Source organism: Sus scrofa, chromosome 13 (genome assembly GCF_054392235.1).
Source record: "Sus scrofa isolate SSC_HxYL_T2T_F1_AM1 chromosome 13, Sscrofa_HxYL_maternal_Yorkshire_Landrace_v2.0, whole genome shotgun sequence".
Classification (NCBI taxonomy): Eukaryota; Metazoa; Chordata; class Mammalia; order Artiodactyla; family Suidae; genus Sus; species Sus scrofa.
Window position 1 is genome coordinate 49,917,707 of NC_139395.1, and position 13,880 is coordinate 49,931,586.

Genomic DNA, 13,880 nt, shown 5'->3' on the forward strand with positions numbered 1-13,880 from the left:
CCTAAAACATCAATATCTTATAGCCTTGATATCATACAAGAAAAGCACATCATTTCTATGACATTATTGCCAAATGCATAAACTCAAGATAATCATGAGAAAAACCAATCCCAAACTAAGAAACATTCTTCAAAATAAGTGGTATATGATATATGCTTCCAAAATGTCAAGGCCACTAAGGACAGAGAGAGAATAAAAAACTATCACACTCTGGAGGAGACTCTGGAAATAGGACAACTGAATGCAATGTGGCCGTTCCAGCCATGCAAAGTGAGGGGCTCCTGGAAAGGAGAGGTCAGAGAGGGAAAGTCCTATATTCAGTGTAAAACTTCTTCCCCATTCTAATCACTAACCTGCTACACTCCTAAAAGATAATCCAAATCCTGAATTGTAACACTACATTTTAACACTGCCTGTGTTTTCACACTATGGTAGCAGAATTACACAGCATGAAATGTTTTTCCGCGTGGGACTTCTCTTACCCAACACTGCTTACGACTCGTGACTCATTTGTGCTGTTGCATATATCAGTACTTTATTTCTTTTTGTTCTTGTATAGTATTCCACTGCACAAATATGCCATAACTTATCCATTCTAACGCTCTGAGTAGCAGTCACTTTGGGTAGTTGACAGTTTTGAAAGACTACTGATAACACTGTCATGATTATATGAATAGTTTTGTATATCACTTGATGTATATCTCTATGGATCCCTATAATAAAAACATTCAGCTAAACTGTTTTTCAAAGTGGCTATACCAATTTACTCTCTCAGCAGTGTATGAGAAATTCTTTTGATCCAACATCCTATGCAACACTACTGTATTTTCAACCTTTTTCATTTTTACCATTTTGAAATGTGTATTATATTACCTCACTGTGATTTTAATTTGCGTTTTCTGATTTTTTTTTCCTTTTTTTGTCTTTTTAGGGTCATACCTGTGGCATATGGAAGTTCCCAGGCTAGGGGTCCAATTGGAGCTGCAGCTGCTGGCCTACACCACAGCCAAAGCAACACAGAATCCGAGCCACATTTGGAACCTACACCACAGCTCACAGCAACGCCACATCCTTAACCCACTGTGTGAGGCCAGGGATCAAACCCACATCCTCATGAATACTAGTCAAGTTCGTTACCACTGAGTCACAATCCAATTTTTCTGATTAATGGAGTTGAGAACCATTATATTTATTAGCCATTTAGATTTCTTCTTTTGAGAAATGCCTAAGTTTCTCGCCAATTTTTTATTGAGTCAATATTCTGAATACCAGTTTGTCAATTACTTAGAAATATCACTTTTTTGACAGTTTGATAAATAGAAGTTTCTGATTTTAATATACTCTACTTCATCAATAGTTTCCCTTTAATGTTTTTCTATATTTTAAAGCAAATTTTTCCCTATCCCCAAAGGTCATATTATACTATATTATTTTCTAGAAGCCTTTCATATTGAGAACTAGGAGTTCCCGTGGTGGCGCAGTGGTTAACGAATCTGACTAGGAACCATGAGGTTATGCCCTTGCTCAGTGGGTTAACGATCCAGCATTGCCGTGAGCTGTGGTGTAGGTTGCGGACACGGCTCAGATCCTACGTTGCTGTGGCTCTGGCATAGGCCGGTGGCTACAGCTCCAATTGGACCCCTAGCCTGGGAACCTCCATATGCTTCGGGAGCGGCCCAAGAAATGATTAAAAAAAAAAAATTTGAGAACTAATATCTACCTTGAGTTAAACTCTGTGTAGTACTAGGTAGGCCTCAGGTTTTACTTTTTTTTAATGGCTGCACCCTCGGTATATGGAAGTTTCCCTGCCAGGGATTGAATGAATCCAAGCAGCTGTAGCAACGCTGGATCCTTTAACCCACTGCACTGGGCTGGGGATGGAACCGACACCTCTGTAGTGACTCAAGCTGCGGCTGCAGTCTAATTCTTAACCCACTGTGCTGCAACAGGAACTGAATGTTTCACTATTTTGGAGGTTTTTGTTTAAGTTTTTTTGTCTTTGTGCAGCATGGAAGTTGCCAGTCTAGGGATCAAATCAAAGCTGTAGCTGCCAGCCTATATCACAACCACAGCAACACTGGATTCAGGCAGCATCTACAACTTACACCACAGCTTGCAGCAATGCCTGATCCTTAACCCACTGAGCAAGGCCAGAAACCAAATTAGCATCCTCACAGACAGTATGTTGGGTTCTTAACCAGCTGAGCCACAATGGGAACCCCCCTCCGGCTTTATTTTTTGAAGATACATATGCAGTTGACCCAGCACCTTTCCTCACCACTATAAACTGTTACCTTGTTATAAATAAAATCAGACTAGTAGCTCAGTGGGTTAAGTATCCGGCATTGCCATGAGCTGTGGTGTAGGTTGCAGACGCAGCTCGGATCTGGTGTTGCTGTTGCTGTGACATAGGCCAGGAGCTACAGCTGCGATTAAACCCCTAGCCTGGGCCCTTTTTAGGGCCATGGGTGTGGTCCTAAAAAGACAAAAAATAATTAATTAAAAATAAATAAATCAGTGTCCCAGAAAAGTAGGTCTGTTTCTGATTTGTTTTTTCTTAGAGTAGCACAATACTGTCCTAAGTTTGATATCTGGTACAAGAAGCCTTCTCATTCTGTCTTATTTGTCAGCTGTGTCTGGCTAACCTTGTTCCTTTATCTTTCCGCATAAAGTTTAGAATCAGTTTGTCAATTTCTACCTAAAATTTTTTTGGTGTTTGACTTGGGTTGAAGTAAATTCAACAGATATATCTGGGGAGAATTGACATCTTTACAATAGTGAGTCTTCCATTACATGAACAAGGTCTATTCCTTCATTTCAATTTATGTCAATAACGGAGTTCCCGTCCATGGTGCAGTGGAAACAAACCCAACTAGGAACCATGAGATTGGAGGTTTGATCCCTGGCCTTGCTCAGTGGGTTAAGGATTCAGTGTTGCCCTGAGCTGAAGTGTAGGTTGTAGACGTAGCTCAGATCTGGCGTTGCTGTGGCTGTGGCACAGGCCGGCAACTATAGCTCTGATTCAACCCCCAGCCTGGAAACCTCCATATGCTGTGGGTGCAGCCCTAAAAAGCAAAAACAAAAAAAAAAGGCAGTGTCTGTCTATAAATTCCAATTTATATCAATAAAGGTTTGAAGTTTTTAGAAATATTTGTTACATTTATTCCTAGCCATTCAATGTTTTATGTTACTGTAAATCACATCTTTCAGTTTCCTTTTTTGTTTGTTGCTAGTATATAGAAATAGAATAGGTTTTTTATACTGACCTTGTATCTAAAATCTTGCTAAAACCAGAATTCCCATCGTGGCTCAGTGGTTAACAAATCCAACTAGGAATCATGAGGTTGTGGGTTCGATCCCTGGCCTTGCTCAGTGGGTTAACGATCTGGTGTTGCCGTGAGCTGTGGTGTAGCTTGCAGATGAGGCTTGGAGCCCATGTTGCTGTGGCTCTAGCATAGGCTGGCGGCTACAGCTCCGATTTGACTCCCAGCTTGGGAACCTCCATATGCTGCAGGAGCGGCCCAAGAAATGGCAAAAAAAAAGAAAAAATAAATAAAATAAAATAAAATCTTGCTAAAATTACTCAGCAGTACTAATCATAGAAAGTAAATTATTTTATTCATCTGCAAATAATGACATCTTTTCCTTCTCAATTCTTCTTTTTTTAGTTTTTTTTAGGGCTTCACCCTAGACATATAGAGGTTCCCAGGCTAGGGGTCCAATCGCAGCTGTAGCCACCGGCCTACACCGCAGCCACAGCAATGCAGGACCCCAGCCGCATCTGCAACCTACACCCACAGCTCAGAGCAATGCCGGATCCTTAACCCACTGAGCAAGGCCAGGGATAGACCCCCATCCTCAAGGGTACTAGTCAGGTTCATTAACCTCTGAGCCATGATAGGAACTCCTTCTCCTCACTTCTTATGCATTTTAATTGTTTTTCTTACCTTAATGTATTTGGCTAGAGTTTCCAATTCAGTGTCAAATATACATCACATTAGCTAGCATTTTTGTCTTGTTTCATATTAAAAAGATTATCATATTACATTAATAAAGTTTGCTACAGACTTTATATAGATATACTACATCAAATTAAGGAAATGATCATCTATAGTTTGCTAAGAGTTTTATTGTAAGTGCAATGTTATCATTAATTTTCTTTGTATATTAAGATGATGATTTTTATCCTTTACTCTACTACTATGGTGAACTATGCTGATTGATTTTCCAATGTTAAACCATCTTGCATTCCTGGAAAAATCAACTTGTTATTAATGTAGTTTCCTTTTCAAATATGGCTACATTCAGTTTGGTTTTATTTTGTATGAAGCTATTTATGCATCAGTTATTCTGAGTGACACTTCTTTGGAATTTTCCTTTCCTGAAATATTACTAGGTTTGGTATTAAGGCTGTGCTGATTTCTAAACATACTGGTACACTCCATCACTAATGGATAGAATAACCAAAGGAAACAGAATAAACAAACTATAAACCAACCAAACCTAAAAGACACGTAGAAACACTCCACTCAACAAGAGAATACACATTCCTCTCAATTTCACATGGAAACATTCTCCAGGATAGATTATGATACTAGACCAAAAACAAAAATAATACAAAGTATCTCTTCTGATCATAGTGGAATAAAACTAGAATTCAATAAAAGAAGGAAACTAGAAAATTCACAAATACATTGACATTAAACACATTCAATAGATGAAAGAAGAAATCACAAGGGCAATTAGAAAATATTTTGAGACAAATGATTAAAAAAATACACCAAAATTTGTGAGAGGTAGCAAAAGCAGTGCTAAGAAGGAAATTTCTAGCTGTTTGACTATACTAAAAAAAGATCTCAAATTAACAACATAACTGTACTTCTTAAGGAACTAGAAAAAGAAGAGTAAATTAAACAGAAGGAAGAAAATAATAAGGATGAAAGTGGTGATAAATGAAATAGAGAACAGAAAAACAATACAGGACTTCTGGTTTTCAATTTGATATGTAAGGATTTTGGATGTTGGAACTGTCCTAACAAGGAAAACCCAAGCAAATTAAAAATCAACAGCTCTTCTTAGATCCAAAAGAGAATTGAGGTCACATGGCAGAACTGTTGCATTCAAAACTGGAGACAGAGAGGAGTTCCTGTCATGGTGCAGTGGTTAACGAATCTGACTAGGAACCATGAGGTTGTGGGTTCGATCTCTGGCCTTGCTCAGTGGGTTAAGGATCCAGTGTTGCCGTGAGCTGTGGTATAGGTCGCAGACGCGGCTTGGATCCCACATTGCTGTGGCTCTGGCATAGGCCGGCGGCTACAGCTCTGATGGGCCTCCTAGCCTGGGAACCTCCATATGCCATGGAAAGCGGCCCTAGAAAAGGCAAAAAGACCAAACAAAACAAAAAACTGGAGACAGATATAGAGAATGAATTACAACAAACAAGACCGAGCAGAAACCTTTGCAGGACTAGTTCCAGGGTAGGAAAACTCAAACTGTAATTAATAACTTACTGAAGGCTCAGTATGGACAAGATTGAGAAGAAAAAAAAAAACCTCTGGGGGCCCACACACTCTGTGAGTTTACCCTCCAAGAGTCCTACCAGGACTTCACAGTAAAGAATTCTGACAGAGAGAAGAGGAAAGCAGCATTCTGAAATACATTCAAAGCATTCTGTTCTCTCTTTTTGTCTTTTTAGGGCCACACCCACAGCATATGGAGGTTCCCAGGCTAGGGGTCAAATCAGAGCTATAGCCACCAGCCTACGCCACAGCCATGCCAGATCCGAGCCACATCTGCAACCTATACCATAGCTTAAGGCAATGCCAAATCCTTTAACCACTGAGGCCAGGATCAAACCTGTGGGTTAAAGGATTCATTTCCACTGAGCCACAACAGCAAATCCCAAAAGCATTCTGTTCTTAGTAAGACTAACCCTCAAGAGAAACTATTTTACTAGGTCCTAACCAACTAGCATTTAAAACCAGAGTGTTGTTGATCTAGGGTAAGGGAAATATCCAACTCTAGCTCCCTCTAGACTCCAAAATAGGGGAAAGAATATGCACAATTTAGGTTCACTATAACACTGAGACGAAACTACAGGACTAGGGAATGCTTACCGCCACATCAACAGGACTCTGGTACAACAGGGGAGACAAAATAAAGGACACAAAAATAAATTTAGTCTCTGACACCTACAGCTACAACAAATAGTAAAACCAGCCTAACTCCTACCCAGATAAACATAAAACTTACCCTAAAGACTTATTTATTTCAATTCCTTTTATTCAATGTATTATGTTCAGCTTTCAACAAAACCTAAGACCTACTAAAAGACAAAAAAACACTGTTTGAAGAGATGGAGCAAGAAATATTACAATCTTCACAAAGAAGTAAAATGATATAGGTCAGTAGCCAGATCTACTTTATACTAACATGAAATCAGAAAAGGAAAGTTTAAAAAAAAACCCGACTAATCCCTTTCAAAATCACATCAAAAAAAAAAAAAAAAATACTGGTGATCCCATTGTGGCTAATCAGGTTAAGAATCTGACATAGTGTCTGTGAGGATGTGGGTTCAATCCCTGGCCTCACCCAGTGGTCAAGGATCCAGCCTTGCCACAAGTTGTGGCATAAGCTGGCAGCTGTAGCTCTGATTTAACCCCTAGCCTGAGAACTACTATATGCCACAGGTACAGCCCTAAAGAGGAAAAAAATAAATAAAAAAAATAAAAAAAAAAAAACCAAGGAAGCAAAAGACCTACCTGCTAAGAACTACAAAACACTGAAAATGGGAGTTCCCATTGTGGCACAATGGAACTGGCAGCATCTCTGCAGTGCTAGGACACAGGTTCAATCCCCGGCCTGGCACAGTGGGTTAAAGGATCTGGCATTGCCAACAGCAGCTCAGATCTGATCCCTGGTCTGGTAACTCCATATGCCATGGGGCAGACAAAAAAAAAAAAAAAAAAGAAGAAGAAGAAGAAGAAAAACAAAAGGAAACTGAAGATGATTCAGAGAAATGGAAAGATATCCCACACTCTTGGAGTAAAAGAATTTATATTGTCAAAATGGCTATGTATGCTCAGAGTTCCTGTCATGGCTCAGTGTTTAACAAATCCGACCTGGAACCATGAGGTTGCGTGTTTGATCCCTGGCCTTGCTCAGTGAGTTAAGGATCTGGTGTTGCCATGAGCTGTGTGTATGTCACAGACATGGCTCAGATCCTGAGTTGCTGCGGCTCTGGCGTACACCATCGGCTACAGCTCCGATTAGACCCCTAGCCTGAGAACCTCCATATGCTGCAGGTGCAGCCCTAAAAAGACAATAGACCAAAAAAAAAAAAAAAAAATTGACTGTACTCCCCAAAGCAATCTACAGATTTAATGTTATCCCTATCAAATTACCTATGCCATTATTCAAAGGACTAGAATAAATAATCCTAAAATTTATATGGAAACACAAAAGATCCAGAATTTCCAAAGCAATCCTGAGGAAAAGGAACAAAGCAGAAGGCATAATCTTCCCAGACTTCAGACAATACTACAAAGCTAAAGTAATCAAAACAGCATGGCATTAGCACAAAACCAGACATAGATTAATAAAACCACAAACCTATGATCAATAAATCCTTAACAAAAGAGGCCAGAATATACAGTGGAGAAAAAAATAGTCTCTTCAGCAAGTGATGGTGGGAAAGGTAGACAAGCCACATGTAAATCAATGAAGTTAGCACACACTCTCACAGCACACACAAAAACAAACTCAAAATGGCTTCAAGACTTAAACTAAGACATGACACCAAAAAACTCCTAGAAGAAAACATAGGCAAAACACTCTCTGACAAAAATCAGAACAATATTTTCTTAGGTCAGTTTCCTAAGGCAAAAGAAATAAATAATAACCATGTTATAAGGGCTGGGAGGGAATAATTGAGAATATGCTGCTATAAGGTACTGGCACTATATGAAGTGGTATAGTGTTACTTGAGAGAGGTCTTGGATTAGTTGTAAGTGTTTACTGCAAAATAAGAGCAACCATTTTTAAAAGTTTTTTAAAGTGTAGGAGTTTCCGTAGTGGTGCAGTGGAAATGAATCCGACTAGGAACCATGAGGTTGCGGGTTCAATCCCTGGCCTCTCTCAGTGGGTTAAGGATCTGGTGTTGCCATTAGTTGTGGTTGCAGACATGGCTCGGGTCTGGTGTTGCTGTGGCTGTGGTGTAGGCAGGCAACTGTTGCTCCAACTGGACCCCTAGCCTGGGAACCTCCATGTCCCACAGGGGCGGCCCTTTAAAAAAAAAAGTTTTTTAAAAGTGTAATGATGTGCTAAGTGAAATAAGCCAGACCTAAAAGGAGAAATACTGTATGATTTCACTCAGGTACAAAAGGCAAATTTATAGAGACAGAAAGCATAAGAGAGGTTACTAGGAGCTGGGGAGGACAGTAGTGGGAGATACATTGGTGGGAGAAACCCTGAATTCAGGGTTTCTGTTTGAGATGATGAAAAAGTTCTGGAAACAGACAATGCTAGTGGTTGTACAATACTGAAGAAGCACTTAACTTTTTAATAACCGTTAAAGTTGAAGAGTTTTCTGTATGCATTGTTAATTAACTGCACTCTCCTTACAAATGATACTACACCATTTCATGTGTTGCATAAAGATCTTACAATCATATACTCTCAAATACTCCTTCCCACCCTTTGTGCTACTGTAGTTATATATGCTATAAACAAACAATAGCTTGCCATCATTTTTATTTCAAACTGCTATCTTTAAGAGACATTAAAAAGTTCCCCTTGTGGCTCAGTGGTAACAAACCCAACTAGTATCCATGAGGGTGCAGGTCTGAACCCTGGCCCCAGTCAGTAGGTTAAGGATCTGGCATTGCCGTGAGCTGTAGTGCAGGAGGTCGCAGATTCAGCTCGGATCTGGTGTTGCTGTGGCTGTGGTGTAGGCTGGCATCTGCAGCTCTGATTCCATCCCTAACCTGGAAACTTCCATATGCCAAGGGTGCAGCCCTAAAAAAAATAGATAATAAGGAAAACAATGAACTTTATACCTAGTCACAAGCATGCCATCTCCATTGTTCTTTATTTCTGTGTGTAGATCCAAGTTTCTGTCTTATGTCAAATTCCTTCTGCCTTAAGAATCTCCATCATTTTTTGGTAGTTAATAAAATCTCTCAGTTTTTGTTTCTGAATTTCTCCTTCACTTTAGGAAGAAATTTCTGCTGAGCATAGGATTCTGGGTTAATAGGTTTATTTATTTATTTATTTCAACACTTTAAAGTGTTCTGGTTTGGATAGTTTGTGAAAAAAATTCCACTACGATTCTTATCTTTGTTCCTCTATATACAATGTGGGTTTTTTTTTTGCTTTTTGTTTTTGTTTGTTTGTTTGTTTTTTTCCTCTCTCTGGCTGCCTTTAAGATTTTCTCTTCCGCTCTGGTTTTCAGTAGTCTGAATATGATGTGTCTGGATGCATTCTGTCTGTTGTTATTTAACCTGTTTCGCATTGCCTGAGCTTCTTTGATGTGTGGTACAGTATCTTTGTTTCCTTTGAAAATTGTCTGCCATTATCTCTTCAAACATCTCTTCCTCACTTTCTCTCCTTTTTCCTTCTGAGATCCCAATTACACACAAATTAGCCTTCTCTTTAATACAGTACACAGCCATTGGGTGTTCTAGTTGGTTTTCTCCCCACTCTTATTTCTCTTTATATTTCAGTCTGGGCCATTTCTTCTGACTTATCTTCAAGTATACTGATTCCTTCCTCATCTGTGTCAAGTCAAATGATGAATCTGTCAAAGGCATTCATCATCTGTTACCATGTTTTTCATTTCTATTCCTTGCATTAGACTCTTTCTAATAGTTTCCGATCTGCTGAAATTCATTTTCTAATCATACATGTTGTCCACCTATTCTGCTAGAGCCATTAACATGTTAACCACAGTTATTTAAAATTCTCTAAGAGTTTCAACATCTGGGTCGTATGAGTCTAGTTCTGTTGATTGCTCTGTTTCTTGTCAGTTTGCTATTTTTCTCTTTTTTCTTTGTGTGTCCCATGATTTTTGGCTGAAAGCTAGACATCCTGTTTAGAACAGTCAAGAATGAACAAACAGTATTTATGCCTGGAAATGAGCATGCTTATTCTTGGGTCCTGGATTAAGAGAGATTAAATCAGCCTAGTTCAGAGATGAACTGGGTTTGGGTTTTGTTGTTGCTACAGTTAGTCACAGTATAACACAGGCTTCAAATTCCACTAGTACTTTCTAGTATTTATGGTGTCAGCTTACCTGCTATAGTGCTTTCCCCTCAGTTTTAACTGCTCCACCCTCAAATTGAGATCTTCTCTTTGTAACTACACCTCTTTTATGACTACACTTCTCTTTGTGACTTACCTCTCTCTCCACACCCTTGCCTCTCCCCCACAAGGAGACCCGAAATTTTTTAACTTCATACTGAGGGGACACACATTTTCTGAGATTCAGCCTCAGACTCAGCGAGGCTCTGTGTCCCTGAGTCTTAGGGGATAGAACTCCTCTATGATCCTACCCTTCCACTAACTGTAGGGACCTCTGATTCCCCAGCATATATTCCTACTTCTCTCCCAGAATAGAGGGCTTTTATTTCTTCTGTTCTATCCCTGGGCTTAATGGATCCATACCTATACCCTGGGGTTAATAGTATCTACATCCCTTCCCATAGGAGCTAAAGTTTTCCAGAAGACCCAAGTAAAGCTTAGTGCCCTTCCCATAGTGAATGAATGCTATTCTCTCCAGCAGACATGCACCATGAGGAAGGCTTTTTCATTACCTTAGACCCTCCCTCTTTGCAAAAGTGGCTTATCGCTAATTCATATTTCAGCCCTGTCTCCCCTCCTTCCTTTATACTAAACTTGGTCCTGTACAACTCTTGCTAGTGGCTTGGACATCCATTTCTACTGCTCTATAGATATGAATTGTATCAGCCTTGCCCATGATCTGCTAGCACAGCCATCCTTTCTCAATATCATCCTATAGCCATACTTGATTTTTACTGTGGTTGGCAGTCCTTCACCACATACTGATCCAGGTTTATGATTAGGCCAAATCCTAATCCAGAGCAAGGTCCAAATTCTATTCAGCTTTATGGAGACTGAGAAAAGTGAAGAGCTGCAGAGGAAAGTTTGAAGCTAGAAGCCTGGTTCATGAGGCTTAAGGAAAGAAACCCTCTCCATAAAATAAGAGTGCAAGGTGAAGCAGCAAGGGCTGATGCAGAAGCTGCAGCAAGTCATCCAGAAGATCTAGCCGAGGGAATTATTGAAGGTGGCTACACTCAACACCAGATTTTCAATGTAGACAAAACAGCCTCTTGGAAGGAAATGCCACTAGGGCTTTCATGGTGATAGAGGAGAAGTCAACGCCTGGCTTCAAAGCTTCAAGGGACAGGCTGACTAATTGTCCTTTGAAGGGGCTAATACAGCTGGTGAGCTTAAGCTGAAGCCAATGCTCATTTACCACTACAAAAATCCTACAGCCCTTAAGAATGATGCTAAATCGACTCTGCATGTGCTCTAGAAATGGAACAACAAAGCCTGGATGATGGCACATCTGTTGACAACATGGTTTACTGAATATTTTAAGCCCACTGTTGAGACCTACTGCTCAGAAAAAAAGATGCCTTTCAAAATAGTACTGTTCATTGACAATGAACCCAGTCACCCAAGAGCTCTGATGGAAATGTACAATGAGATTAATACTGGTTTTCATGCCTGCTAACACAAAATCCATTCTGCAGCCTATGGAATAATGAATCATTTCAACTTTCAAGTATGATTTTTTTGAATATAAACATTAACAGGTGTTTGGAAAAAGCTGATTGCAACCCTCATGGATGACTTTGAGTCTTCTGAAGTTCAAGACTTCAGTGGAGGAAGCAACTGCCAATGGGGTGAAAACAGCAAGAGAACTAGAATTAGAAGTGCGCCTAAGGATGGGACTGAACTGCTGCAATCTCATGATAAACCCTGAACAGATGAGGAATTTCTTCTTGTAGATGACTAAAGACAATGCTTTCTTGAGATGGAATCTACTCCTGGTAAACATGCTGTAAAGACTGTTGAAATGACAACAAAGGATTTAAAATATTAAATAAACTTAGCTGATAAAGCAGTGGCAAGGTCTGAAAAGACAGACTCCAATTTTGAAAGAAGTTCCACTGTATGTAAAATGCTATCAAACAGCAGTACATGCTATAGAGAAATCGTTCATGAAAGGAAAAGTCATTTGATATGGCAAACTTTATCACTGCCTTATTTAAAAAATTTGCCACACTTCCTCAGTCTTTAAACAACCACCACCTTGATCAGTCAACAGCCATCAACATGGAGTCAGGAGTTCCCAATGTGGCCCAGTGGTAATGAAACTGAGTAGTAGCCATGAGGATGCTGGTTTGATATCTGGCCTTGCTCAGTGGGTTAAGGATCCAGCATTGCTGTGCTCTGCGGCACAGGCCAGCAGCTGCAGCGCCAATTTGACCCCTACCCTGGGAACTTCCATATGCCCCAGGTGAGGCCCTAAAAAGCAAAGCAAACAAACAAACAAAAACGAGGCAAGACCCTCCACCAACAAAAAGAGTACAGCTCCCTAAAGGCTCAGATGATAACTAGCATTTTTAAGCAATAAAGTACTTATTAGTTTTTTAATTAAGGTATGTACTTTTTTGAAGTTCCTGTCGAGGCACAGTGGTTAACGAATTCGACTAGGAACCATGGGGTTGCGGGTTCCATCCCTGGCCTTGCTCAGTGGGTTAAGGATCCGGTGTTGCCGCGAGCTGTGGTGTAGGTTGCAGACTCGTCTCGGATCCTGTGTTGCTGTGGCTCTGGTGTAGGCTGGTGGCTACAGCTCCGGTTAGACCCCTAGCCTGGGAACCTCCATATGCCATAGGAGTGGCCCAAGAAATGGTGAAAAGACAAAAAAAAAAAAAAAAAGTATGTACTTTTTAAAAAACATAATACACACTTAACAGACTACTGTATAGTTTAAATATACTTCTATACGTACTGGGAAACCAAAATATTCATTTGACTTATGGTTGATTGTGATACCACTTCAGTGTGGTGGTCTGGAACCAAACCCACAATATCTCCAAAGTTTGCCTGTATAATATAAACCATTTTCTTTGATTTAAGAGGCTTCTAAAATTTTTTTGACAAAAATAAAGGAATATTCATGACTGATCAAAATGACAAGTCCAGGAGTTCCCGTCGTCGTGGCGCAGTGGTGAATGAATCCGACTAGGAACCATGAGGTTGCGGGTTCGGTCCCTGCCCCTTGCTCAGTGGGTTAACGATCCGGCGTTGCCGTGAGCTGTGGTGTAGGTTGCAGACGCGGCTCGGATCCCGCGTTGCTGTGGCTCTGGCGTAGGCCGGTGGCTACAGCTCCGATTCAACCCCTAGCCTGGGAACCTCCATATGCCACGGGAGCGGCCCAAGAAATAGCAACAACAACAACAACAACAAAAAGACAAAAAAAAAAAAAAAAAAAAAAAAATGACAAGTCCACATTGAGTGGCAGAAAATATACAAAATCAAAAAGGGTTTTACCATACATCAAGTTTTTGTGTGTATGGTTTTCTGGTTTTGTTTTGTTTTTTTATGGCCACACCTGTGGCATATGGAGTCGCTCAGGCCAGGGATAGAATTTGAGCCACAGCCTGGATTCCCAACCCACTACACCACAGCAGGAACTCTCTGTCAAGTTTTCATAATAAGAGTGGCAAGAGGGGAGTTCCTGCTGTGGCATAATGGGATTGATGGTGTCTCTGCAGGAGCAGGGACGCAGGTTTGATCCCTGGCCTGGGTACACTGGGGCTAGCATTGCTGCAGCTGTGGCATAAGTTACA

At 40.3% G+C, this 13,880-nt stretch overlaps 1 protein-coding gene across 8 annotated transcripts in view; it reads right to left on the bottom strand.

The window, feature by feature from the left end:
- The window catches only part of SFMBT1 (Scm like with four mbt domains 1), a 155,490-nt gene that overhangs the window by 44,800 nt on the left and 96,810 nt on the right, over window positions 1-13,880 (bottom strand). The gene's annotated exons all lie outside the window — the stretch shown is intronic.